The sequence below is a fragment of the Lontra canadensis genome, unplaced genomic scaffold (assembly GCF_010015895.1).
Source record: "Lontra canadensis isolate GAN:19392208 unplaced genomic scaffold, GSC_riverotter_1.0 scaffold12, whole genome shotgun sequence".
In the NCBI taxonomy this organism is placed as follows: Eukaryota; Metazoa; Chordata; class Mammalia; order Carnivora; family Mustelidae; genus Lontra; species Lontra canadensis.
This window is the reverse complement of record NW_022631006.1, coordinates 7,268,931-7,295,937: the sequence shown is the minus strand read 5'-3', so window position 1 is coordinate 7,295,937 and position 27,007 is coordinate 7,268,931. Positions and strand designations below refer to the sequence as shown.

Genomic DNA, 27,007 nt, shown 5'->3' with positions numbered 1-27,007 from the left:
TTAAGAGAAGAAAGAGGATATAGTGAGATCCCACACTCCACAGGCACTGGGTCCCACATGGGCCCACCCGGATGGAACTCCGTGGGCAGAGGCAAGAGGAGGAGAATAACTGGAAAACCAAGTATACAGAGAAACAGGACAGGCGCTGAAAGTGAAAGAAAGGGAAACGGGGTGGTAGGATATGAGGAAGGTATACAAGTGAGTGTACTCACAGGAAAGCAAAAAGCTAAAGCCCACAAGAAAAATCATCTTTGCCTCCTATCAGGGCCGAGGCTGGAGAATAAACTGGGGCCCCTGAGGTCTCTGAGACCATCTTAGGGCTTCTGAGGAAGGAGGTGGGAGGGAATGCGAGCAGGCAGGCCGCAGAGAGGTTCATGTGACTAAATGAGTTCTAGCTCTGCCGGCAACTGCTTCCGCCCAAGAAACTGTTGTTGCTGTTCTTTTGGTCCTCCATCCATCTTGAAGGAATCCTCCTGTAAAACACAAAGAAAATGAATTACTTAAACACATACACAGAGAACTAGAACCTGCAAGCCCAATGATCACCTGCTTAGACATCCAGCTGCTATATGAGAGGCTTTCTGCCCTGCCTATATCCTTGGTCCCATACTGGGGACCAGGTCCCCGTCCCCCAGCACCTGGCAGAGCCACATTTGTGCCCAAGAAATGTCGTTCGGCTCATTTCTTAGTCCTCCATGGAAGGAGAGAGGGAAGAGGATTGAATAAGATCGATTCTAAAATCTCTCCTAGCCCTGAATTCTAGAAATCTTCTATCTCTGATGCCTGGATGCACACCCTGACTCCCCCCACCACCCCCCTGCCCCAGAATGCTTCCTGCATGTCACACAGTGTGACTTTCCATCTTTCAGGAGGCCCCTTGCAGCCCACGCGGGTCTCCAGCTGGCAGATTTTCCCCCGAAGCAGAACTTCCCACAGGCAGAGCTGCTGTGACTGGGTTACAAGTTTGCTGGGCCACTGCTGGTTGGGAGCCCCTGGAACCGGCCCTTCCAGCCACATGCCAGAAAATAGCGTGTTTTCTATAGGCTAGGACATGACAGTGGCGGGAAAGCACTGCCCTGAGAAAGAGAAGACTGAATCCCTCACTGCCCCAAACCCAGGAGTGTCTGTGGGAAGGTTTGCGGGGGTATAAATCAAATGGTGGCAGATGGACCCCTTTCCTGGGCCTGTAACACCCTGCAAATGGTCCTCCCGCTGCCTCCTGTCCAACCTCACGTCCCTCATACACACACACACACACACCCCATAATGCCAGTTCCATGAGGGCAAAGACCTTGCCCATCTGGTCACTGATATACCCTCAGCGCCAAGGATAATAATCAACAATCAGTGAACATTTGTGGGATAAAGGAATGCAATATTCTTCACTTAAAAACTCACCGTTGACATGGATCAGTTTGCAGGACACCCAATTAAGTTCGGATTTCAAAAGAACTTTTAGTGATATTGGAGATGCACTTATACAAAAAAAAAAATTTTTTTGTTGTTGTTTATCTGAAATTCAAATTTCAGATAAGTGAGGAGTGAGGAGCCCGATGCGGGTCTTGATCACTGGGCATCCTGTATTCTATCTGGCAACCCCAAGCCTGGAGAAAATAAACACTGGGCAGCCCCAAGTCCCCCCCATGAGCATCCCCAGTCCGTCCCCCGCACCCCCACCCCAGGAAGGGGGATGAGGATGGTTCAGTGACCCCGCTGCCCTGGCCAGCACTGTCCCCTGCTGGCTGGGGTCCCCTCCACAGGAACGGAGCCCTCTGCTGGCAGAGGACTATCTCAGAGCCTCCAAGTCTCCCAGGTCCATGAGCTATGCCAGGCCCCACCCAGATTCTGGGGTCTGTCCCGGCCCTAAAGGTGTCAGCAGCCTTGATATTTAAAAGAGAGCTGAATGTTCCCTTCCTGATTTAGACAGTAGCAATTTTCAAATTTAGCTGCTACTCATCTTCTGGATGCCCAAAGTCAATTCCCCCTGACCACAACCAACAACAGAGAAGACGGTTTCAGACACCCTCCCACAGAGGGACACCCCATGCCCTAATGCTTCTCCCAGAACATTCAGACTCTGAGACCTCCTTGGGGTGGTGTAGTCATGACTCTCCCCACCAGGCTGTCCTCCCAACAGTCCTTGAAGGCCTCCCTCCAGGAAGGGCACTTCTTGGAACAGCAGTGCAGTGTCATGGTGAAGAATGAGCTTCTGTCACAGAAACAAAGTAGAATGGTTGTCACCCGGGGTCGGGGCAGGAGACACGGCAAGATGCTGGGCCCCGGGTACAAATTGCCAGTTAGAAGATGAACAAGTTCTGGGAATCTCATGTAAAGCCTGGTGATTATAGTTGATACCATTGTATTATATACTTGAAAGCTGCTAAGGAAATAGACCTTCAGTGTTCTCTCAGGGCACCAGGGTGGTGCAGTTGGTTAAGCATCCTACTCTTAGTTTCAGCTCTGGTCGTGCTCTCAGGGTCTCAGGATCGAGCCCCTCATCAGGCTCCTCACTCAACATGGAGTCTGCTGAAGATTTTCTCTCTCCCTCTGTCCCTCCCCCCTTGCTCTTGCTCTCTCTCTCTCCCACTCAAATAAACAAATAAAATCTTAAAAAATTTTTAAAAGATCATAAATGTTCCCACCACAAAAAAAGTTATGGTGAATATGTCACGTGCTAGAGGTACAAGCTCGCGCTGTGTTGGTGACCATCTTGCAACATGTGAGGACATCAAATCAAAGGCTGTATACCTTAAATGTACACAGTGTTATATCCATTATTTCTCAACCAAGCTGGAAGAGAATTTTTTTTCATTTTTAATGAAAAAAAAAAGAGAGAAGTGGGGTTCTGGAGGCAGGTGCCTGGGTTCACCCAGCTCCAGCATTTCTTTGTTCCATGACCTTAAGCGTGACCTAACCTCTCCAAGCCTCAATTTCTCCCTCTGTAAAATGAAGGTGACAGTACTAGCTTTTTCACAGGACTGCTGGAATATTAAATGAAATAATGTATGCAAGAGGCCTGGTAAATGATGTGGGATTAGCTTTTTGTCGCTCTTGCAATGTTTGCTAAATGGACTGATGAATATAGTTCCTGAGAGCTTTATTCTCCTCAAAAATATTTAGAGAAAAGATGCTGAATAAATCTAAAAAAAAAGTCGTGAAATCTGGTGAAAGTCACATTGTACCAATTAATGGCCAAGAAAAAAAAGTGACCCACATCTTTAATTTTTTGTCCATTTTGCAAGCATGTCATAGAGCTCCGTGCCCTCCTGAGCCCTGAGACCACTGGGCTCTTCCCAAATCCTTAAGAGCAGTGGGAGCCTGAGAAATGAACCTTCCAAGCCTGCTTGTATGTTTTCTAAAATTTGCAACAGGCTTCTTCGTGAGAGACCACAATGTGCAACTGAGTACAGTCAAGTGACCCCCAATGTTTCAGGAGAAGAGAGACTCTCAGAATGTAAGGACCTATTCCAGACTTCTCATCCTTGAATTTCTCTATCGCAGCCCTTTAAACCTATGATGCCTGCAGCCTGAGCAGCTCCCCGAGGCCTCGTGAGTGCCCCAGACTGCCTTTCATTAGCCTGAAATTTTTATTTCAGAGCAGCCCTTGGACTTGGCGGGGTCCCTGGCAGGATTGGGTAGACAAGGCCATTCTTGTCCCACAGCTTGGCTCTTGGTCACTGCAGTCCTTCAAAAAAAGACTTTTCTCCCTGCTTCTGCCTAGGTGGGCAGCTCTGTTTTTGACCTTGCAGCGCCCTCTGCTGCTCTAATTAGCCCATCTCCATAAATAAGTCATTGGGGATGGCGACGGAAAACAGGTCAGGGGAGGAAAATATTCTTTGTTCACAACTTAAGTCAAAGCTGCTGCTTCTGTTCCCGTTTCCCTTTCAACCCCCAGAGCTGCAGCTGTTTCTCTGTTGGTCTATCCTCTCCAGTCACTCAAAGAGGACCATCTATAAGGATATAAGAGGGTACATGGGCATTTTCCTGTCAACAAAAAGTGTAATGCAGCAGTAGAGGCCATGGGGAAATGTCCTTGGGTGGATATGGACAAATGTATCTCTTTTTATGAAAGAATAGAAACGTGATCAAAAGGAAACGCTTAGAGACATCTGAATGTGTGGTGATGGGAGCTGAATGGTCTAGAGAAAGGGTTTTTCCATCACTTTCTCTCTGTACCACATTCCATTCCAAGCCCCCCAGGACAGACCTGGGCTGATGGATAAGGGGAAGTATGCCAGACAGGGAATGAGGTCCCACAGATGTCGTTCACCCCCAGGCAGAGGGACCTCCCAGGACCTCTATTTTGGGAAGGATCTTGCTGAAGGCCCTTTGGGCAAGAACTGGTGTGAAGAGCCCCAAAGCCAGCGTTTGAAGGAGAGCTGCGAGGAAGAAGCGAAACTTCTATGGCGCTGCTGTTGCCATGTCTGGAGCTGCCTGTGAGAAGAACAGTCTTGGTCCAACCAGGTCAGTGACTCCTTTTGGGATGGGGTGGTGTGGGACCTGACTCTTGTCAGCCAGGTTTCACAAGCCTTCTATAGGGTCTTCTCAGCAATCACTCCCCAGGGCGAGGAGGCTGAACAGGTTCTCTGTGACTGGCCACAATAGTGGCTTTCTGGAACACTGTTCAGAAGGACTGTGAGGCCACATACAGTCTCAGAGCTAAAGAGTGATGTGTCTATTAGCAAGATATGTCATGGGAGCAGGAGCAGGAGGCAACACCACACGGTTTCGTGTTTGCCACCTTGCTCTAGATGTCATTCCTGTAATGAGTCCCACAGAGAAAGGATAATCAGAGCCAACTTTCTGTTGGATTAGCCTTTTTGTAAAGGGCAAATTTTTAAATCTCTGTCTTCCCTTTGGCTTCCCTGGAATCTCACGGACCATTTCCCCTACTAGCAATTGCTGGTGCCTGCAGCCTAAGAAATTAAAAAAAAAATTAATGAGTTATGATGCTCTCTATCTCTCTTGAAATTATAAACTATGCACCAAAATCAACTGCCTTGTTTGTATGGCTTACCCACTGTTTAACAGGGATAACCATACCTGCGCTGGTCACAGAATTCCTAGGGAAGATCCTTATGCTCCCGAGTCACAGGAAGGGAGCAGCAGAAGCAGCACTGGGACTCAGGAGTCCTTAGTTTTAGCCCTAGCTCTGCCTCGACCTACCTACATGACCTTGAGCAAATTTCTCTCTCAGGACTTCCGCTTCTTCATCTTTAAAATAAGGGTATTGGCCCAGGAGGTCACTAAGCTCCCTTTCAGGTCTCACACCCTAGGATACTAATATGAAGCCACAGAGCTGACCTAGGAGAGTTACTAGTTTATAGTCCCCCCATGCATGTTGCTTGAGGTCTTCATTGCCCAGAGAGGGGAAAAAGCAAAGCAGGCTTCTTCACTGGGGAGTAACATAATTTCTTGATTCAATATGTGTGATTCATCAGAGCCTGGAGGTTCAGGCCCAGATGCCAACTTGGAATCTGGTTATTATTGCATCTGGGAGACAGAAAGTGCTGAAAACAGCCTTTGGAAGAAACATCAATTTGGCCAAAAAAAAAAAAAAGAAGAAAGAGGCATCCTTGCATAGTATGATAACATTTTGATATCTTATTTATCATCTTCATCCCTGAAATCTACTCTGCCCTCTTCTGTGTCTGCTCTGAAAGAGGGAAGCAGGGCAGACCTTCCCCAGGGAAGATGGGGCAACTGCAGGGGACAGACAGGCCTCTCAGATTAGCGAGGAAACAGAACAAAGTTGATGCCACATGCCTTTCAACCGTGCTGACGCTTCTGGTTTTTGTAAAGGTGCTCACCCCTGTGGGAACGGGGTTAATAGGAAACTGACATTTAGAACCAAGACTAAAAAGAATCATGAAACTCAGCAATATCTGGCAGAATTAATTTTTTTTCATCTGGAAATTGTCAGAGAGATAGTCAAGTGTTCCTCGAGGACTAGGAACAAAAGATGAATGTTTAATACAATTCAATTTAACAAACATTTATTAAGTGCCCAGAGTTTTTCCCAGGGATCATCTGGGTCCGTTTCTGGGAAGACGTGATCAATGCCCTAAGGGAAGAAGGGGTTTTATCAATGGGCCAGAGGCTGGATGACCGGTGACAACAGATTCACTTTTGAGACCCAGGCATGGTTGAATGTGGACCTGAGTAAGTAGCTGAGCTTCAGAAGAAAAAAAAAAATGTGTACAACAGCATGGAAAATCTAAAGCATGAGGTAATCAAAAATGTTATTTTCTGACAAGCTTTAGCATGTATTTCATTATTTTCTAGAGCAGGCTTACTTTCCCAGTTGTAAGCTATCTTGAGCTGATCTATAAAGTCAATGGGAGGAAAGTCTTTTAAGAATTATACATTTCTGAAATTAGGCTCCCTAATTTTCTGTCTTTCTGATCATGAAAAAAGGGGCCTGGCCTCCCTCCTATACTTGATGCCCACGGGGGTCTCCTTCCCAGCTCTAGGTCAGAACCATCAGTGAACAAACAACCAGGCAGTTCTGGGGTGGGCAAGAAAGAAGAGCCTGCTAGGTGTTGAGGATAGGGAGATCGCAGCTGTGCGTGAAGCCTGAGAAGAGCTTTGGGCCATCCTAACAGGCTTGGTCCTGCTCTCCTCACAGCCTGCGTCCTGGGCTGCATGAGCAGGACAGGGCAACCCTAAATGACCTCATTATATATGGTGTCCCTGATTACACTAGAGGCAGGTCTGAGAAGAGGAAGTGGCAAACTAGCACTAGGAGGGACTTTTGGTAAAGGGCCCAGGCACTGTGTGAGGACGCTAAGAAACCCCACATGGGGAAGGGGGTTTAGGCCATTGTCAGTGTAAGTACCTCCATTTCAGACCCAGTGTTAGCATCGAAACCCCTCAGTACCCAGAAAACTGAAACTCTTGGCTAGATGATGAATTCCATTATCCTGTGGGAAAAGGCTGTAAAGATCAAACCACCTTTGCTGTGGGGAAGCAGGAGCCTATAGTTTATGTAAAGGCGTCAACTCCTGTGGGAAGAAAGGAAATAGGAAATTTACATTTGGAACCGGGACTGCAGTGAGAGTGAAACTTAGTAAGTACAAGCTTTGCGCCAAAGGTGTCGGTTTATTTGGTTTGGTTTCTGAATTATCTGGAAGCTCCAAAGAAAGAATACTTCTCCCCTGAGGATTCAGTTCCAAACTCCTGACTTCAAACTTCCAAAAAGATTAAATGTTAAAATAGATGGGAGGCCTGGAAAACGCTATTTCTCTATGTAATAAGTAGATACTTACCTTGCTTATTTATCTTGTTTAGGAAGTGGGGAGGAGGATTAGACACCCTTGTAATGGGGGGAGGATTGCACAGCATTTTTAGATAAATCCAGAGACTCAAATCAAAAACTATTAGCTCAGAAAGCCCTTAAAGACCACGTAAGTCACTTCTTGAATTTTGCAAATGAGGACAGGGAAACTCAGAGAGGTTGCAACCTTGCCCAAGGTCACATAGCTGAGCCTCGTCCAGGGCAAAGCCAAGAGGGCTCATAGCTCTCACTCGGCCCTACTCAAGGGAGAAAAAAACATCTTGGTCTTTGGCCATAGCAGCTCCCTTTTGCACCCCAGACATTCTTTGTCCAAGACTTAATGAACTTCAAACAGAACCCCAAACTGCCAAAGGGAGATAAAAATCATTGGTGTCTATTTCGGGTGAAGTAAGAACCATAGCTGAACTTGATATTTGGGGAAAGGCTCAGCCATCTGCAGACTGGGGCAGGGATTGAAAAAGTCAAAACGAAAATGCTGGTCTTGTCTTCAGACAATGACTATGACCATCAAACACTACCTAAAAATACTGCAGAGCTCATTTCTTTCCCAGTAGGCATTTTTATTCTATGAGAGATTTCACCCATCAATGCAACTGCTTTGGACCACAGAATATGTACACAGAATAGGCTGGCTAACCCTTCTGGTGTCTTAAAGTGGCAAGCCTATCTCTGGATATAGCCCTCGGCCCCAAAACCCTGGACTACCAGAAAGAAATAGACCATCACCCTACCCTGTCTTAGAGCTAAAGTTGAAGAAGTTAGTAAGCAATTTCTGGGAAACTCTGCAAAGCTGTGTTCATTATTAAGTTGATGCCACAGGTTTTCGCAAAGCCCCTCATCATGGTGTTCAACAAACCAGTGGTTCTAAGCTGACGTTTGGGAAGGGAACTCAGCTCACAGTGCATCTTGGTAAGTGGAGGAGCATTGAATCCTCTTCTCAAATGTGCTTTGAGATCCTTTTGACTCCAACTAATGAAGAAAGGGCTTTTTGGCCCATCTCTGCTCATAATCCAATCCTGTCTGGCTAAAAGCTGCCCTCTCCACGTCCCCGAAAATGGTGCAACCGTGAAGGTGCACTCATGCAGCTTTTCCTAAGTTCTCACAAAATCACTTAACCCTTTATCAAACTGCCCAGCGGGCTCCTCTGTTGCCCTCAAAGCCCTGCTGGTCCATCAGTCAGAGGAAGACAGGTCATTTTATAGGTCATTGCGAAAGGAGGCTGTTGACATGTGTTTGCCTTCTGGGGAGAAAAAATAATGATGATTTCTTCCTTGCTTACTATGTGTTAGGCAATGGGCTGCGTGCTCTCCACTCATTAGCACATTCAGCCCTTATCCTGGCTCTGTGGGTTAGGTGCTATTATTACCCTCATTTTCTAGAAGAGAACTTTTTATATTTTTATATCTTGTGTTTTTATAGAAACACAGAAAGGTTGAATAACTTTCTTAAACTGATTCAGTGAGAAAGAAGGCCTAGAATGTCATTCTTGGCACTCAGATTCCAGTGCTAAATGTTTCACTAGTTGGGGAGTGGAGGGGCTATTTGGGCGGGAGGGGGAGGGGTCACTGATATCTGGTCTCTAACATTGTTAAAATAATGCCCAGGGAAGCATGCTCTCAGCACATAAAGCCAGTGATCCATCAACAGGACCACCATCACGACCTACCTACATATCCTAATCCCCACAACAATATCACCCGGCAGTTATTATTCTCCCCCACTTTACAGACAGGGAAACTGAGGCATGGCACGTTAAGGACCTTGCCCTGGTCCCCAAAGCCAGAGCTATTTCAAATTAACGGCAACTCTTGGCCAGCTAGAATAAGCATTTAATTAATGACAAGCCATCTAGCTGGCTGCTAGGTAGAGAGTGATTCATTTTTTCCACGGTTCCTCTCCCTTTTCAGGAATAACCATACAATTGTATAATCGCGCCGCATTGTATTTCTGCCTTTGTGCCGCCCCTGGGAGAGCAGGAGGAGCCCCGGTTCCCAGCGCCCCGTGTAAAGGCTTTGGCAGTGTTTGTAAAGCAGTCTGTGGGGGTGTTCCTCGGGGCGGATCTGAAAAACTCTTCTTTGGAAAAGACATAAAACTGACAGTAAAGTCATGTTAAGTCTGAATAACGAATGCTTCCAAACTGCTCTCTGGAACCCCGCTTCCTAAATTTTCCATTCTGTTTTATAACCTACGCCCAAACCACAGCAGTCCGTTGAGGGAATCCAGTCCAAACAACCACCGGCGTTTACCTACCCCGTTTCCGGGTCGTGCGGCCGCTTGCTGCCCGGACTGGTGCAGCTCACAGATGGCAATGAGGGTGCTTGTGGGTCACTGAACTAAGGAGTCGTTCTGAGAGAAGGCTTACTTGCCTATTAGAAATGGTGGGATTTCCCAGGAACTCTGAGAAATTAGTGAACTCTCAGAGCTTCTGTGTTCTTCCTCTGTGAAATGGGGGAGGCCGTCTCTACCCCTGTTCTACCAAAGCAGGGGTGCTGTGTGGGGATGTCCGCACACTTCCAGGAAAAGGAACGGGAATGCCTCAGGGGTCCCCAACCTCTGCCATCAGACCCTCACTCTAAAGAGCTGGCTTTATCAGGGGGAGTCTTGGGTGACAAGTAAACATTTGAGCAGATAGCAAGGGGATGATGAGCAACTGAGTTTTTGTAGGGTCACGTGTCACTGTGTGTGGGAAACAGTAATAAGCGGATATTTGGAAAAGGAACAACTGTGAGTGTTCAACCAGGTATGTTTTAAAGATGACTTATGTTTAAACATAAGCCACCATCCTTAGAAATTCAGGGGAAAATTACTGAATTACTCGCCCAGTTCTTAGTATCTTCAGGGGTTTGGTGCCCTGTGTCTTTCTGATGACAAAGATGACAAGGACAGCCTCCAATGGAGCCCTTTTAGGACCTTTCTTCTTCCACATCTTTAAAGACTTGGAAATGTTGAGCTTGCTATTGTTATTGTTGGAGTTGTGTGTCTGACAAATGGAACTGGACTCAAGGTTTTAGTGTGTAGGGGCAGAAAGCATCTAGAAAGAAAGAGAGGAGATTCTCTAGAAAGACAGAACAAATCAAAGTACTTGACAATGGCACGGGCTGTACAATGCAACTTGACCCAAAAGGAGACAGTGAGATGCAGCCCTATGGTACAACCAACGCCAGCGACCTCTCTCGCATTATCTGCCCTGTCTTCCCAAGGCCTCTTTGTCCATGCAACTAGGAAAAGAATCTTCTAATCCCTGTAACTCTCCAAATTTTGGAGCCCAGCTATTTGGGTAAAGCCATGTCAGATTTTCTGGTGTCAACACTGATGACAAGCTGATATTTAGGGAAAGGGTAAGATTGAAAGCAAATATTCAAATTAGAAAGATCATAAGCATCTGGAAACATGCCTCAAGGAGCTGTTAGGCACTGTGTTTCCAACTGGGACGTTTTCCTCCCTGCCTTTGTTGAGCCCCTTTGGACACCCACTTATCTCTGTGCCCCTCAGTGAAAAACTAGCAGCTGAGCTTGGAAATAGGAGAGAAGCTCTCCCTAATCTAAATGTCATAACCGCCCTTTTCTCCAGCTTGCAATACCCACCGGGATATTTGGAGCGCCCACCATTCTCAAAACAAACCTAATTTCAATTAACTTGAATGTAGCTGAAATGTTGCTTCCTGAGAGAGTCTCCATTTACAAAAGAAGCTCATTCCAGACAATTTTTTGAGGTTAAGTTTTGCTTACAATTCCTAAGAGATTCCAACTACCCAATGAGTATTGGAAAACAAAACCTCTACTTCCGTGGTCCAATTATTATCTACCATAGAAAAGCTAGAATCAGGAGGCCCTAGCGAGTATTACATAAGCTCAGAGGACCTTCCTTAAGTCCCTTATGCATCAAACAACGTAAGATTTAAAAAAATAAGGAAGTTGTTTCCATGCTGACCTATGTGTCCAGTCGCTAATGAGAGCCCAAAGGGCAGGTGCACCAGCAGTTATATTTCCAAACTCGTTTGGATATTTAGAACACCCCCCCCCCAGATATTAGAATTGATCATTAGAAAAAGCATACACAATTCCATTTTTACTTATAATCTCATTTCTCCCAGAGAACTGTTATAAGTTTTCTCCCAAAGGTGTTACATTCATCCTTCCTTTGGTTCCTTTATTTGTGATGTGTACAGAGATGAAATATTGGTTGAGATTCAAAAAACATCCAGGAGATTTACCTTAAGCTTTGCCTGTCAGAGAGATTCTCAGAGCTAAAAAGATTGGAAGCTGGCATTTTGGAACTAGATTAAAAAGAAAATCCAAATTAATCCCAAGGAGCAATGATCAGTAGATAGTTATTTAGACATAAGCACATCAACCCCACAAGCCCAGTTGCTCACTTGGCTGGACTGCCCTGATCTTAAGTTCGCCGGGAGAAATAATAAGAGCTGTCCTGGGAAGAGAGAAATGTCAACCTCCAGCCCTAAAAACTCCTCATGAACTGGTTTATTTCAATAGAGTTTATCATTACACACAGTGTTCTGGAAGTAATAGGCAAGTGCATTAGATTCTCATGCAAATGGAAATGAAATGTAAATTTAGATTGTAATTATATGACTGCGGTAAATAGATAGCAAGAAAAAAAAAGATGAAGAGTTTAGAAACTTGCCACATTTCTCTAACCCCAAAGGGGATGTTTCTGTAAATAGTTTAAAAACTATTGAAGAGGAGTGGGGAGGAGGAGGAGAACAGAGGCAAACAAGAGGTAATCCTCTTTGCTTTGCAAAATTGGAAGTTGTTTTTCCACAAATTTCCACTGGCAAAGGAAGAAACCCTGTCTGATTTCAGACTAAATGGCACGTGGGTGGGTTTCTGCTAAAACCCATCTTGAGGAGGGCTCCCTGGAGGTGGCAAGAGCTGGCAATGTCCTGCCGGGGGGATGGGGGCAGGGAATGAGGGCAGAAAGGAGTCCAAATAATTGTGCAGAGACAAGAAGGACTCACAGGGCAGGATTTCCCCTGGATTTCCTGCCTCGCCTCCTAACCTTTCCTGTCTTAGCCCGATGGATTAGGTCCCAGGCGATCGGGCCCTAAGATGCAAACCAGAAATTTTAAGGAGGAAGCCAGCTTGACTTCACTCAGGAGACCTAGCGTATTCTGTTTTCAAAGATCCTTTTAATCCAGCTGTTTTTAGGGGGAGCTCTGTAAAGGCAGAAGGAAAGGTTAAAACAAAAATGTTAAAATTCTATGAAGTAGAAAGAAAGACGTTAAATATTTGACTGGCAAAGAGATTAAATATCTGGTACATGTCTACAAAGGAGCCTAGAGGAGACTTTGTCAAGGAGAGCACAGGCAGCCTCAAGGAAACTCTGCCCTAAAACTTGTCTGGTTTGTTAGTTAGACTCTGGCCACTGTCCACAACAGCTGGGGTGCTAGGAAAAGCAAATCAGGTGTCCTCCTCAAGGGGGCAGGGGCCCTGTGTGCAGTTTATGTAAAGCCATCTGCTGTGGTGTGACTGGGAGCAGCGGCAAGAATTTGGTGTTCGGCCACGGGACCAGGCTGACTGTCAATCCCAGTGAGTATGAAAGGTGAAGCTATGCAGTGCCCTCTCCTTTTCAGGCCAGGCCTGTGGGTGCTCCCGGCTGGCAGAGCTCACATCTACTGGTTTAGCCTAGCCCATCCCAGGGAAACAGGCCAGGAACGACCAGAAAACCCTCAGACTTCTTCCTTCAAATATGTCCCTGGAAAAACTCCTTGACTCTCTTCCCTTTAGCAATTAGTTTCTAGTAAACCAGAATCTAATGAGTTAATGTGAGCAATTTCAATAAAAGTAGAGAAACAGCCCCAAAGTAAAATAGAGTAGAAACTATGTGACTGCCAGCTAGGGGAGAGACCAAGAAGGAAGAAGGAAAAGAAACAGATTACCCAAACTAAGGCAGCGCCTTTGTCAGAAAAAGAAAAGCAATAAAAAAATTAAAAATAAGCAATGCATATCTTTTTCAGGGCTCACTGCCCCGTGGAGGCCCGGCTCTGCCTGCAGCAGCCCGCTACTGGACTTATTGTCCGGTAACGTGTAGTTTTAGCGCAGGGTTGAGGGATCAAGACCATACTGAGCCCCAGGGCCCTTCTGCAAAGAGCAGCTCCTACTCCTGTTTTTGTAAAGCCTTCCCTGACAGTGAGGAAGTAACACCTACAAACTCACTTTTGGAAAAGGAACTCTCTTAACGGTGAATCCAAGTAAGTTTGAAGGGACTGGTAGAGAGGGGGAGTGCAGTGGGGAGATCAAAACCTTTCTTTCTTCAGATTTAAATTACTTGTCCACCCCCCCCAAATAAAACAAAAAAATCCCAGATTATCTTCTACATCTCATGTTGTGTTGGGAGGATAGGGTTCCCATCAGAGAGATTAGCGCTCCATTGCACAAAGACTAAATTACCTTCAGCCCAAAGCATTCCTATCATCCATCTTAAAGGAGATTATTCGTACAGGGAGAAAAATTGAATACAGGATCCTGAGGGATTCCGCTAAAGCCAGGAAATGTTTGCCAAAAAATAGAGAGGAAATTGGCATATCGAGACGATGCAAATTCAGTAGACCAAAATAAATCTTCCTGACATAGATACTAAAATCCTTACATTTATCTCCTGAAATAATGGGACCCTGTGATTTCATTAATGAATGCAGAAAATTCTATAGGCAGATTTCTTTTCTACTTTTACCTCTAGTTCACCTCCTGTAAAGGAGCAGTTCTCAGTCCCCAGACCAGTGAGCGAGGTCTCTGTGGGTGGAAATGTCTGGTTAACTCAGAACATTTAACCCCACTTTTCTCTCTGTTACCCAAATTACTGATGGGGCTGCCACTTTACTTAGTTCAGCGGGGGGGGGGGGATTCATTTGTCCCCTGAGTCATGAGAATAGAGCAGTATGTTCTCACCATCAAATATACGCCCACCCTTTATGTAACAGTAGTAATGTGTGTGTAAGTAGTTGGAAAAGTTTGAAATGCTACATATAAAGGTAAGGAACTGTGGTTGCTACTTGAAAGTCTGTGTTTCTGGTGGGCTGCTGACAGTGGTGTGAGGCACTAGTGCTGGGAAGGCTGACTTTTAATAAAACTGGGGCAACGTGGAAATGGGGAAAACCCATTGAAGGGCCCCAGTCTCCTCTTGACATAAGCTGTTGCTGAGTGTCATTGATTCAGATCTGCTTTCTGGGATAAGAAGAGGACACAGCGCTGGGAAATACATGTTGCCAAACGCAGCCTGGTGAAAGTTCTTGAAAAGACCAGTTCGGGGAGGTGTAAATAATTCAGTGATCCAAGGTGCACAGCACTGAAGGAGTTAACATACCCTGGTCGCAGACAGCATGGAATGTTCTGGGATAGACCCGGCCTAAGGAACACGCAGTGTGGTTAGCCATGAAGTTGTCAGGCGCAGAAGTGCCTTGCTCAGCAGGGACAAAACCAGCTCATGCCTACAACAACAGAAACCATGAATAATACATGATATTGTTAAATCCCATGCCTTCAGGAGTTTCTGAGGTCCTATCTAATTAAGGCTCCAAGGGGATTCGTATGAACATCCCAGGAGACTCAAGGACGTCCCTTTTCAGAGGGTGGGCAGTCCAGCCCGGAGACCAGACAGGAGGTTTTATCTTTTGTGTCTCGCTCTTTCTATGCTCGGGCTACAAGGCAACAAAGCTGGAATCCAAAGACGCGGGATTGAATTCTGTTTTCCTTCCATCAGCAGAGCAGAGATACTGCCACAGCCATGCTTGGGCGCCGTCTGAGGACGCAGCTGAGGGCAGGCCTCTGTTTTGCTCATGTCCTGCTGCCAGGGCGGCTGAAGTAGGGTGTGGGGAGCTCTGTGAGGCTGTGAAGTAGGGGAGAGTCGGGAAGGGTCATTTGAACTCCTACCTGCTGTCCTGCTGTCTTAGCTAAAGAGTAGCTTTTTCTCTCCCCCTTGCTATGTTGGTAAGCAAGCTAAATCTCTGCCCCCTTGCTAATAACTAGTTGCTCGAAGAGATGACTAGACAGATGCACAAATTCAGTCAAAACAGGCTTAAAAAGTTGAATGCACTTACAGAGCTAAAATATTTGTTTTCCATCTTCTTTGGGGATAGAGTTTGGTCACCATCGTACCAGATAATGACTCTGCCCCGACTTGGTTCCTCACACCTTTTGTGGCATCCACCACACTGCCAGGGGAACACCTGGTCTTCCTGTGCTTGTGAGGGTCAGCCATGGAAGCCGTGTTTGGTCAAAGGATGAAATTTATAGCAACCCCAAGTAAATATGCAAAAGCCTGTTTCTGACAGAGACCCCACTGCAGCCACTGGGCTCTGTGTGAGGTGGGGACACCTCGGGTGGGACAGTAGGGTGATCAGCTGTCTCGGTTTAACTGGGATTGAGGGTCTTCCGGGGGCAGAGGTCTTCTTGGCTAACCCCAGAACAGCCCCCAGGAGAGTCAGTCACCATAACAAAGCTCAGTGTAAACTTTCCGTGAGATACCACTAACATCTCCCCAGGTTCAAGACTGAGAGAGAAGCCGCATGTGTGAAGAAAGTCTCAGACGTGCTCGTCATTTTCATTTCTCACGCTGGGGCATGAAGGGGAGCTCGGGAGATAGTGTTCCATAGAGCCAAAGCCTAAATCTCATCTAATTCTAGTCAGCCTCCACAATGCTGAACACTCTCCTCCTGTCTCCTTATCATCAATTCATTGTCATCAGAAATGTGTGACACCGCGAAGGGAGGGGAGGACATGTCTTGAAAATTGATCAGAGAAATTGTCCTGAAAATGATGCCGTAAAATGGAAATGAGACCTTTAGAAAGAGAGATGCTGAACATGAGAAATCAGTAAGCCTCAGGATGGAATCCAGAGGAAATGGAGAGAGAGAGGGGGAGTCAGGCCCTCAGGGGATCCAACAGGCCAGTGTCCCAGGACCAGACATGGAAAGGTTCCTCTGGTCCGCGGTGGGAAGGAAGAGCCCCGCAGATCCAGGGTCACCTGTAGGTGAGTCTCTTCTCCCCAGAGTTAAAGAGAAAGATGTCTATGAGCCTCAGATCTGCCCCTGGGGTTTTTGTAAAGTCTTCCGTTAGGGTGTTAATACTGGTAGCAGTGGCTCTGGAAAGCTGACATTTGGAAAAGGAACCATCTTGACTGTCCATCCGAGTAAGTGTAACAGTAAGTGTAACCAGCAGCGTACTGGAAATTCTGGCATTTCACCCCTGGTATCAGGTTTGAGAGAAATGTATGTTACGTGGGCACCAGACCTTGCTTGAAGTCATCTAGAGGCCTCCAAGATCCCGTCCCTTCTTTAATCTCAGTTTTAACAGATTCCCTTTTGGACCCTGAGCTATCAGGTCTATCGGACCCCTGCTGTTGAGTGAAGTTGACCTTGAGCCAGAAAAGGTAGAAAAGAATCTTCACTGCTTTCAGAGCCTTCTCTGGACATGATGCCCAACTTTAGGGACAAAGAGCGGGGGTTCACCCTTTCCCGTCAACACCCCTGAGTAACTCATTCTAACATTCAGTACCATTTCCTGTGAGGAAGTTCTTCCTTGTATCAAGCTTAAATTCTTCTTAGTGCAGCTGAAGCCATTCCCACCGGCATCTTCCACAGCGGAGAGGGATAATTGAGAGCAGAGTTTGAATAGGTATGTGGCATTCAGTTTAGAATGGGTTTTAAATGAAAGCGGAGAGGGAAAAAATGAAAACTGAATGGGAATCTGAGGTCTTATTTCAAATCCCTCTATGTTCTTTGAATGTCTCCCACTGCTACTGTAGATGCAAAACTACAAAGAGAGAGAGAGAGAGAGATACACAGAATGGAAAGAATGGCACAGCCACTGTGTCCATTCCTATCGCTGAAACCACCAGGCAAAGGATTACAATTAATTCCAAAGAGTTTCAGATACAAGGCTTAATACCTTTTTCCTCATGGTGACTTGTATCCTTGCTGATAATTAGAGCAGACAGAAAGATTTGGTTTTGGTGTGTTTGCTGCTGCACCCCACTGGGAAGAGAGGAAAATCTCTAACTGGTTGGGGTTTTTTGTTGTTGGGGGTTTTTTGATTTGGGGGGTTTTTTTGTTGGTTTTTTTTGGTTGTTGTTTTTTGGGTTTTTTTTGAGATTCATAAAGTTCCTTCTGTCAGTTGTTGTAAAACTCCCTGCTGCAGGGAGAAGCGTGACAGCTCTGAGAAGCCGATACTTAGGAGAGAGATGAGACTAACCGTGAAGCCAGGCAAGCTGGAAAGACCCACACTCCATGTCCCCCATGCATTTTTGCACTTTAGGCCTTTTGGGTCTTTCTTGCAGGGATTCTAATGGAGTCAAATAGAAATGAAGAGAGTCTAGAGCCCTGTGGGTGCTCAGAAATGAGAAATGGAAGGCATGAAAGACGGAAAGGGGGAGAGGTAACCAGGTAGGAATATATCTTTCATGGTGGCCTGATAAGACTAGGATGGGGAGGTGGGTCCAAGAGCAGGATGTCAGCACTCCCTTTGGTATTTCGAGGCGCTCTGTTTTCCCAGGCTTTCCATCCAGGGCAGGGTCCCCCATGCCAAAGGAATGAGAGCAGAGGCCATGTTTTTCTGTGCAGGTGTAGACTAGAAAGCAGAGAGCCCCTGCTTTGCATGTGCAGGGAAGACGGTCTGACAGCCCTGAGGCTATCTGCTCCACTGAGTGGCAGCATCCGTTCATGCCAGGTGGGTTTGGAGCTAGAATGTGCCGGCGCTATTCTAAGGTACAGGGTCAGGTTGGTATGATCAACCTGAATGAGCAAGATGCCTCCAAGGAAGCCTGATTCAAGTGAGTAGGGAGTCTGCTGGACCAACTTCCCAGGGTTTGTTGAGTTTCTCCAAGTCCAGGCGTACGGGAGCCAAAGCTGAGATGCTGACATTTGAGCTGGGGATGCTTTTGACTGAAATATGCCAACAGGGTCCGAAAGGCCCAAATTGCCTTCAGAGCTCTGCTTTGGTTGTGAGCCTCCGGGCCCTTGTCATCTCAGCAAAACGCATCCACTTAGAAAGGTCAGCTCTTCATTAGCCAGACAAATGAGGACAACATATTGACCAGAGATAAGGAGCAAGGAGCCCACATCTCAGCCTCTGAGAGCCTGGCATTTCCAGTCTTCTGATCATGGTGTGCTGGGGAACGTATGCTGTCTCAGAGAAGGCAGATCGATGGTGCCTGAGGACCTGGTGTCACCAGGCTAGAGCTTGGAGATGGAAATGAGATGCAGATTGGGGTGTTTTGTGAAGGGGGCAGTGACAGAGAAGGGAGGTGGAGACCAGAGCTCACTGATGCTTTTTCAGACCGGCAGCGTGTCAGAAATTGGAATCTGAGGTGGAGAAGCACGCATTGGTAGCAAGTTTCCTACTGTTCCCTACAGAATATGGCCTAACTGTGGCCACACACTCACACATCCCATAAGTACCTGAGATGCCTTTTGAAGTGGCAAAGCAAGATCAGGGTCTGAGATCTGTAAGTCACCTGCCAGTTATTGCAAAGGGTTGGGTGGCTGTGTGACAAGCTCTAACAACAAGCTGACATTTGGGCAGGGGACAAGCTTATCAGTCATTCCAAGTAAGTCTCCTTGGGACTGTGCCTGTGGAGTTTGGTGGGGCTAGTCATCATGTGCCTCAAAGGGCTATGCAGGTGGCATGGCGGCTGAGGGCCACACACAGAGAATCGTGGTATATTAACTCAGACCAAAGGTCAAAGAGTGGCAGATGTAGCTTTAGTCCTTAAAAGTTAGCATACAGAGCTTGGGGCTTGCAAATGGCCATTTGAAAAACATGTCACCAAGCTGTGTCCTCCCCACACAGCCTCACTGTCCATGGGGGACAAGGTGGGGTGGAGGGATGGACAATGGACTGTGCATAACTGGGGTGTGCAGGGAAACAAGCAGGGTTGGAAAGGAGCAAGGCGATCAGAGCCTCAGGCTGAGCTAATCTGGAGACAATGGGCTGTTCCCGAAATCTCACCAAGAAATAAAATCCTTCCCAGACTCAAAAGATATAATCAAGAGACCTAATTAAAATTCACTTCAAAATCATATGATCATCGGGAGAGAAATTAAATCTTTAAAGAAAAAGAATTTTTTAAATGCCCAGGCATAAAACAAATGGCCTACACCTTTAATTAGGCAACGAGCATCACCAGACGCACATTAGCCTTTCCTCTAATCCCCTCTCAGGAGGGCTCAGTCCCTCCAGCAATACATGGTCGCAGCTGCTTGAAGCCCTGAAGCTCCTTTTCCAGGAAAGCTTTGCTCCCACGCCTGCCGAGGGAGAGAGATGATCTGCCTGCCAGCCTGTCTGCTCCTAGGGCCGGCCAGCCAGGCGGGGCCCCAGGTGTGAGCGCAGGCTCTCTCATCTGCCCGGTTTTTGTTGCGCTTCCTATCACAGTGGAACACCGGTAACCAGAAGCTCTATTTTGGGAGAGGGACAAGTTTGACGGTCGTTTCAAGTAAGTCAAAGAAAATTTTCCATCACCATTGTGTTGAGCAAGGCCTTGAAACGCCAGCAAGAGTTGTCAAAAGTCTGCTCCTCTCTTTCTCTGCCGCTGGGGATAACTTTCTCTGAAACATAGCCAAGAGCCCCTCCCCTCCACCCCAAGAACGATTTATGGCTTGACAGGTCTTTATTTCCCCTGCCTGAAATCCCTGGGAGGGTGGGGAGGGGGAGCGGGCTGTCCCCTCGCTCACCCTTCACTTCTGCACTGACCAGAGACGTTGGGACCTCTGTGGCACAGGCCACAGGAGCTGCAAATGGAGTCGGGGGGACAAATGTCAACTGAGAGGAAATGGGTCAGAAAGCTAGAGAAGGAAAATGAGACAATTTGGGATAAAACTGAAATATGGGGTGGAGTAAAGATGAGCAAGACAGCAGGGGAGTCCAGACTCATCGCTGGGTTTGGACCTGAGGGGTCACTGACAGCACCCACAGAGAGAAAGAGGATTTCTGTTCTCTCCAAAGGAAAAGTTGGCAGAAAAATCAAGCCAGACCTCACATGTCAAGCCTTTCCTAATTACAGCCTTTTATCTCAGTTTCTTTCAGTTGCTCCAGCAGGAAAGGCACGAAAGAGTCCCTGGTGGCTTTGAGCCATAGAAGCATTGCATGGCGGGGAGAGGGCATGGGCGGGGGGGGGGGGGGGTTACAGTACACTGTAAAGTGTTTGGAGCAATGGTTTTTGTAATGACTTAGCACACTGTGTGTCCAACTATGGAAGCAACAACTTAATCTTCGGGATGGGAACTAAAGTCACTGTTATACCCAGTAAGTACATTGTCCTTGGTCAGGAAATCAGTTATACTTTAATTTCCAGGTCTCCTGCATAAGACTGGGGTGGGGGGGTACATACTAGACCATGCAGGCTCAGACACGAGAATTTCTGTTTTTTTCTCATAAGTGGGGTAGAAATGGGTGTCAACCAAATATCTGAGCTTTCTGGGGGTACTTCAGTCTTGAATTTTAATTCAAAACTAGAAAATATGATTCACAATTCTGTTTTTGCTGCTGCCATTGTGAGCTAATGTGACATGTGAAGAGAATTCAGACAGGATGACTTCATCTTCCCTTTTATCTCACATGATAATTTTCACTTTGAGTACTACATTATGTTTGGGAGAAACGGTAGAAATAAGAGCCAAGCAGCCAGGAGACCCAGAGAGGCAGGCAGACAGAATGCCAAGCAGTATAATTTTACAAAATTAGTCCAGCGTGTGGCTCTTTTTGCAGATGGCAAAGGTATTTGGAAAGGTGCTAAGAGCTGATGTTCTGGGTGGGGCAGGGCTTACTCAATGGCCACACTAAGTAAGCCCTGATGCCAAGGGGAAAGTTTAAACTTGGAAAACTCAAGGGTTTGGGGTTTTTTTGTTTTGTTTTTTGTTTTCCAGTAGTTTATCAGTACAGCAGCACATATGCATTTAGTAAATTACAGTTTGCGCAAGGCACAGAATTAACTGTTAAAAACAACTATGTCCAGAGAGGTGGGAGAAAGAGAGGGATACTAGATATACATACACAGAGTAATGGGGAAAACATAGGGCACATACATTTCTTGCACCTGAAATTAAAAGCTGTGGAAAATTCGAATATGTTCACTTTGTAACCAAAGACAGTTTCACAAAATGGAAAGAAAAGCATACCGCATAAAGCAAAAACCGAATGTATAGAGCCTTTCCAAGTCTGCATTTTCCAACTGTCTTAACTACTCAGTTACCTAGAGGAATCTCCCTCTCCCTCTCTCCCCCTTCCCCACCCCCTTTTGCTGCATCAGACCTTAAAGGCACAAAATTGAGGATTTGGCTATTTCAGGCCCTTCCAATGTAAGGTATGTGATAAAATGCCTGCCAGCTAGGCCAGTTGGAGCACCTTTAGACATCCAAGCTTTTTCTCCTCTCCTGTCCAGATAAGATAGAAAAGCGGTACTCTCCTCATTCTGTATCCAGGGACAGGGAGCTCAGAGAGTGTCCCCAAGTTACAAAGTGAGGCCTGAGCAATGGGATCTGGGGACCCGGTGATGGTCAGTCGGCTCCCAGCCACAGATGCCATAGTAGCCAGAAGCGTTCAGGGAATCGTCCCAGGTCAAAACATAACACACTGGGGAAAATGCCCCCCTCTGCTGCTCCGCTGAGAGCAACTCAGTGTAAGAATACTGTACCCAGCAGGGGACCATCAGAATGGCCCTAAACCAACTCAGAGCCCCAGATAGTTGAGAACTGGGTATGGAAGCCAGCTCTGATGAGTTTGTTTCCAAGCAGTGCTTCCAGAAATTGTTAGTGGTTGGTAGTTGCTATGGGTTTTGAAATTAGAGGACATCACAGCAGAGTAGAAGGTTTGGAACAGGGGAGTATGATTAGGATTAATGAGATGAAAGAAAATTCTGGCTAGAGGGCTAGAAAGGCCCTGGAAGAAAAGATACGCTAACCCTTCAGAGTGTTCCTTCCAGTGAAGAGTTGCAACATTTATCTAGGCCAAGGAGCAGAGAGCAAACACAAGCCAAATTCCATACACAATCGACCTTTCCAGATTTAAAAGTTTCTGCAGTTATTCCGACATCCTTGTCTTCTTGGCCAAATATCAGCAGTTCCTAAAAGCAAAATGGAACAGTCCTCTGTTTCCAGGGCCAAGCCACTGGCCCCTACCCCACCCCACGTGCACCCACGCCCATGTGGTTTTTGTAGAAGAGGTTCATGCTGTGAGAAACAGGCCATCTTTGGCTCAGGAACCATTTTGAGAGTCAAGCCTTGTGAGTATAAAACACATTCTGCCCCCCACCCCAAACCAACAAGAGTTTCATCCCATATCCGGTCAACTTTCTGGCTTAGAAATATTCGATTCTAAAGAAAGACAAAGCGAGATTTCAGGTGCACCGTAAGCACCTCTCGAGTGTGATTCGCTTAAGAATCAGCAAGTGTTGCCTCTGAGAAAGTCAATCACACCAGTTAACTGGTGTGACCCACAGCTTTAAAGTAGAATTTAAAAAAAAAAAAAATCTTTTTTAAATGTTGGTGTCTCCATGGTGTCTCCACACTGCCTGCTGTTTTGTGTCTAGACTCCGAAATGGAAACCTTAGTGTGTAGTCTCCAGCTTAGTGACTTCTCCCAAGCCTGTGACTGAGGGCGGTGTGAGAGCTCGGAGGGCATTGCTGGGTCGTGTCAGGGGAAAGCCAGGCAGATGGGCTGGCGAGGCGACACTCACGACAGGTGTCTGCCCTGTTTCTGTAAAGCTGCTGACAACAGTGAGAAGACTGGCAGCAGGGACAACTGACTTTTGGGACCGGGACTCATTTAACAGTCAGGCCCAGTAAGTCTAAGGGGATGTGAGGTATTTATGTCTTTTCCTATTATGCGTTCTAGCCTGACCTTTGAGTTGTCCTGTTTTAGATTCCAGATAGACAAACCACAACGTCTTTCCATGTCCCTTTAAATGTCTGTGAGTAAGGGTCTCCAGCGCAGCCATCCTCTCCTACATGACAGGAAAGATCTGTGCCCACGACCATTCTCATGACACAGTCGGTAGCTGGGTGATGGCACTCACAGTCCTCATCCTTGGGCCCCTTCCCGTGGACGTGTGTCTTTTGAGCTTTTATGAGAGCAATGAGGGAGGGGAAGAAATGACCAACAGCACCAGCCAGGCCTACGAGATCTCCCCGGTGTTCGTGGGCTTCAGAGCTGCTGCGGAGGTTCTGAGAGCTTCAGGGCATGGGTCTCTGGCCGAGAGGTTTCTGTAAAGGGTTGACTCGGGGTGCCAATATAGGAGGGAGTGCTAACAGACTCACCTTTGGGAAAGGCACCCAACTCGTCATCCAGCCCTGTAAGTTCCTCTTCCTGGGATGCGGGGATCTAAATAGAGTCCCCACAGGGACATTTCCAACCCCTGCTGATGAGTCTCTGGTACCACGGCCTTCGGTGGCACCATCCAACACACGGGGGGTGGGGGTGGGGGGTTCAGCTGTGTAGGTGAGGGGTGCTACAGCCTGTGATATCCCCTGATGATACAGCCTGTGCTTCGGAGGACTCCTGGGTACTTTTGTGATTGTGTTTGATTAAGAGGCCATTGGAAATTCCTGGCTCCAGCAGACAAAGGGTACCACTTAGGACTGGGGCAGAACCTCCTCGGGCTGCTTTCTTAGCAGCACCTTTGCTGTGGGAATGATTTCCACAGGAATTGTGGAAATGGCTGTGCATGCGGAGGTTTGATTGCTTCTCTTTTTCTGCCGTCGTGCCCTCTTCTCCGCCTGACTTCACGACCTTATATTAGAACAGTGATTCATCATTTGATTTCTGAGCCCCATCACTCATCAAGTCTGACAAGAGGGATCCATTAACATAAACCCAGAGAGGAAAAGGACAAAGCGTTTAATTCCTAGAGTCTGCAGAGTGTAACTTGACAACTTTTTGGCTTGAATCAACTTGCCAGCACCCCATGATCAGTTGAGGCCAAAGAGGGCCACGGGCAGGTAGGGTTAGCCAAGCAGGTGTCTGATCAGAGCTCTGCAGCCCTCCTAGCGACCACAACCTCAGTGTCTGGAAAGTGGAATGGGTCCCTGAGGGCCCACCTGGCTGCGCATCTGGGAGGAGGTCATGGAGAGAGCTCTGTGTAAGCCAGGGAGGGTGGAGACCAGACAGAAACTCCAGCAGCAGGCTTTTGTTATGGAGCATGTCGCAGTGTGACCACTGATGGTGCTGGGAAATTCATCTTTGGGACCGGAAGAGGCTTCAGGTCACCCTGGGTAGGTGATGGGAGCCCTGAGGTAGCCTAACTGTGTGTTGCTTTAAAACAAGGGGTAGTGGAGAGGGGCTGTCCTGGCAGGACGTAGTCCTTCCTTCCTTCCTTCCAGCAGAGCTGATCTCTCTGGGGATACCTGCGTTCAGTCAGAACCTGTGTTCTTTTTATTTCCATTACTGAATCTTTCCTTCCACCTGTGAAAACAGACTTCTCCTTGCTCCGAGCTTCTTCGGTCTTCACAGTTGGTATGTTTCCTTTGGAACAGTGGGTTTGAGAATTAATTCATCATCAGGACTTTGTCACTCCAGGCAGCTGAATGAAAGGGACTCTCAAATGGAGAATAGAGAGTCCTGCTTGTTCTGATAACTTCTCGGGGGTGATACATTATAAATGAGAGGAAGTGGGTTAGATGACCTGCTAATGACTGCTTTAGAGAGACTCTAAGGAAACCTGCTAAACATCCTACACACTCCACTCCTGGGAGGAGTCGTTTGATTGGACCCTCGGTGCACTAAAAGCAAAACCATGACCCTCCAAACACGTAGTCAAATGCCCACCCTCTCCCCGCAAGCTCTGCTGTGTGTCATTATTTGCCGCTTATGAGATGATTACGTGATAATTCACATGAAATTATATAGATGAGTAGCCTGAGTATTTTGAACCCATAATTAAGATGCAAATTATAGAAGTTCTGGAGCGTTCCACCAGGCAGTACCTCATACCTGGTGGTCCCTGAAGACAAACAGTGTGTTTGAGCATGATTTGTTTGTGGCATGGTTTATATGCAGCTCAGGAACTTGTTTGAAAGCTGATTAAATGTCTCAGAGTGTCAATTTGGGGTCTCGATGAGCTGTGCTCAGTGGGCTGAGACGTGCCCACTTTTACAGGCGAGATGACAACGTGGCTGGGTTCCTCTCAGGAGAATAGGACTGTCCTATTGTGTGGTATTGGTCGGTACCTCTGCCCATTGTGCCTGCAACGCTGGGAGCCTGGTTGCAGGGCTGCCCCAGGAGGTTTTTGTTAAAGGGCGTGTGGCTGTGTCAATAATTACAACGACCTTCGCTTTGGAGCAGGGACCAGACTCACGGTAAAGCCAAGTGAGTGAGGGGAGTGGGTCGATCTCAAAAACTGGGGAGAGTAGTGGTTGCCTTCGGTTCAGTTTTAATGGGATTAAGACACTGACACTGTCCCCTGGGTCCAGGCACCTCGTTTCTTTGGGCCTGAGCTGATGGGAAGTCTGCCAGTCAATGGACTTAGGCAATCCTCAGGACAGGTCATGAAGAAGTAGAGGTTTTCACGGGTGTTCATTGGCTCTGGATACAAAGAAATGCTAAGGATAGTAGGCAACATCCATATTCTGTGATAAGACAAATAAAAAGACCTAACAACCCAGAAATCAGGTTTTCCTCAATAAGAACCCCTCCAGTCCAGAAGGAGTGCAAACAGCTCTCTTAATGTGTCTTTTGAGTTTTGTTGGTTTTGTTGTTATTTTCATTAATATTCTTTATTAGAACTACGGCTCTGAGAGTGGCATGGTGCTCCTGGTCCCTAAAATAATCACTCCTCCCCCCAACCCACCCCGTGTTGGCCACCTGTGCTAGCTGCCATGTCTCTGCCTGAGCTTGTGATTGTTCCAGGGGTCTCTGGCATGAGCAGGACACCAGTGTTCGGGGAGCAAAACGGGTGGTTTAAGATCCAGCTCAGATCTCTCTGCACAGTTGGCTGTTACTTTTAGAGGAATGTCCTAACCCTGCCAAAGAGCTGGGAGCTGAGGCTGTGGAGTGGTGAGGCTCCCACCAAAGGGGAAAGTGGTTTCCCTTGCCCAGGGTGCCTCTCAGTCCCTCCCTCCCACTGGTTATTGTAAGGCCCCATATGACTGGGTGAATTATGGAGGCGGCCAAGGAAGGCTCATCTTTGGAAAAGGCACTCAGCTCTCTGTTAAACCAAGTAAGTGCTGGGCGGTGGGGGTCTCAGAAACTAAATCAGTGAGTGCAACTCGAATACCACCCAGAGTGAAGGAAGCAAAATTCACCAACCCCTTTCTCTGGTGTCTTTCCATCCTTCACCCATGAGCCCCTAGAGCTGCTCCTGGTCTGTGCTGCCTGCTGTGCTCAGTCCAGACGGGCACTTCCCTCTGCTGGAAAACTCTGGACATCATAACATGAAACAAGGTTCTTGGCCCTAGGAGGGCAGTTCTCAGGAGTGATTGCCCTCCTCACCGTGGTGAGTGGGTGACCTTCTCCGCAGCCATCTCATGGAAGAGCCACAGTCAGTGTTACTAGTGTGTGTTTGGTTTTCAGACATTAGAGTCAATGGAGAGCCACATGAGGGGGACAGCAGAGTGGTTACTGCAAAGGGCTTTTTGTTTAGGGAAAATGCACTGTGGATCTTGGCAGTGGGTATAACCTCTACTTTGGCAAGGGCACCTCACTGCTGGTCACACCTGGTGAGTTCTAGTGGTTAACTAATTGTCCTTTCTGGAAGGGAATCCAATGGG

The 27,007-nt window shown here is 47.0% G+C and overlaps 1 gene segment (V, D, J or C); it reads left to right on the top strand.

The window, feature by feature from the left end:
• LOC116867075 overlaps positions 1–27,007 on the top strand; it is a 470,514-nt gene that overhangs the window by 389,209 nt on the left and 54,298 nt on the right.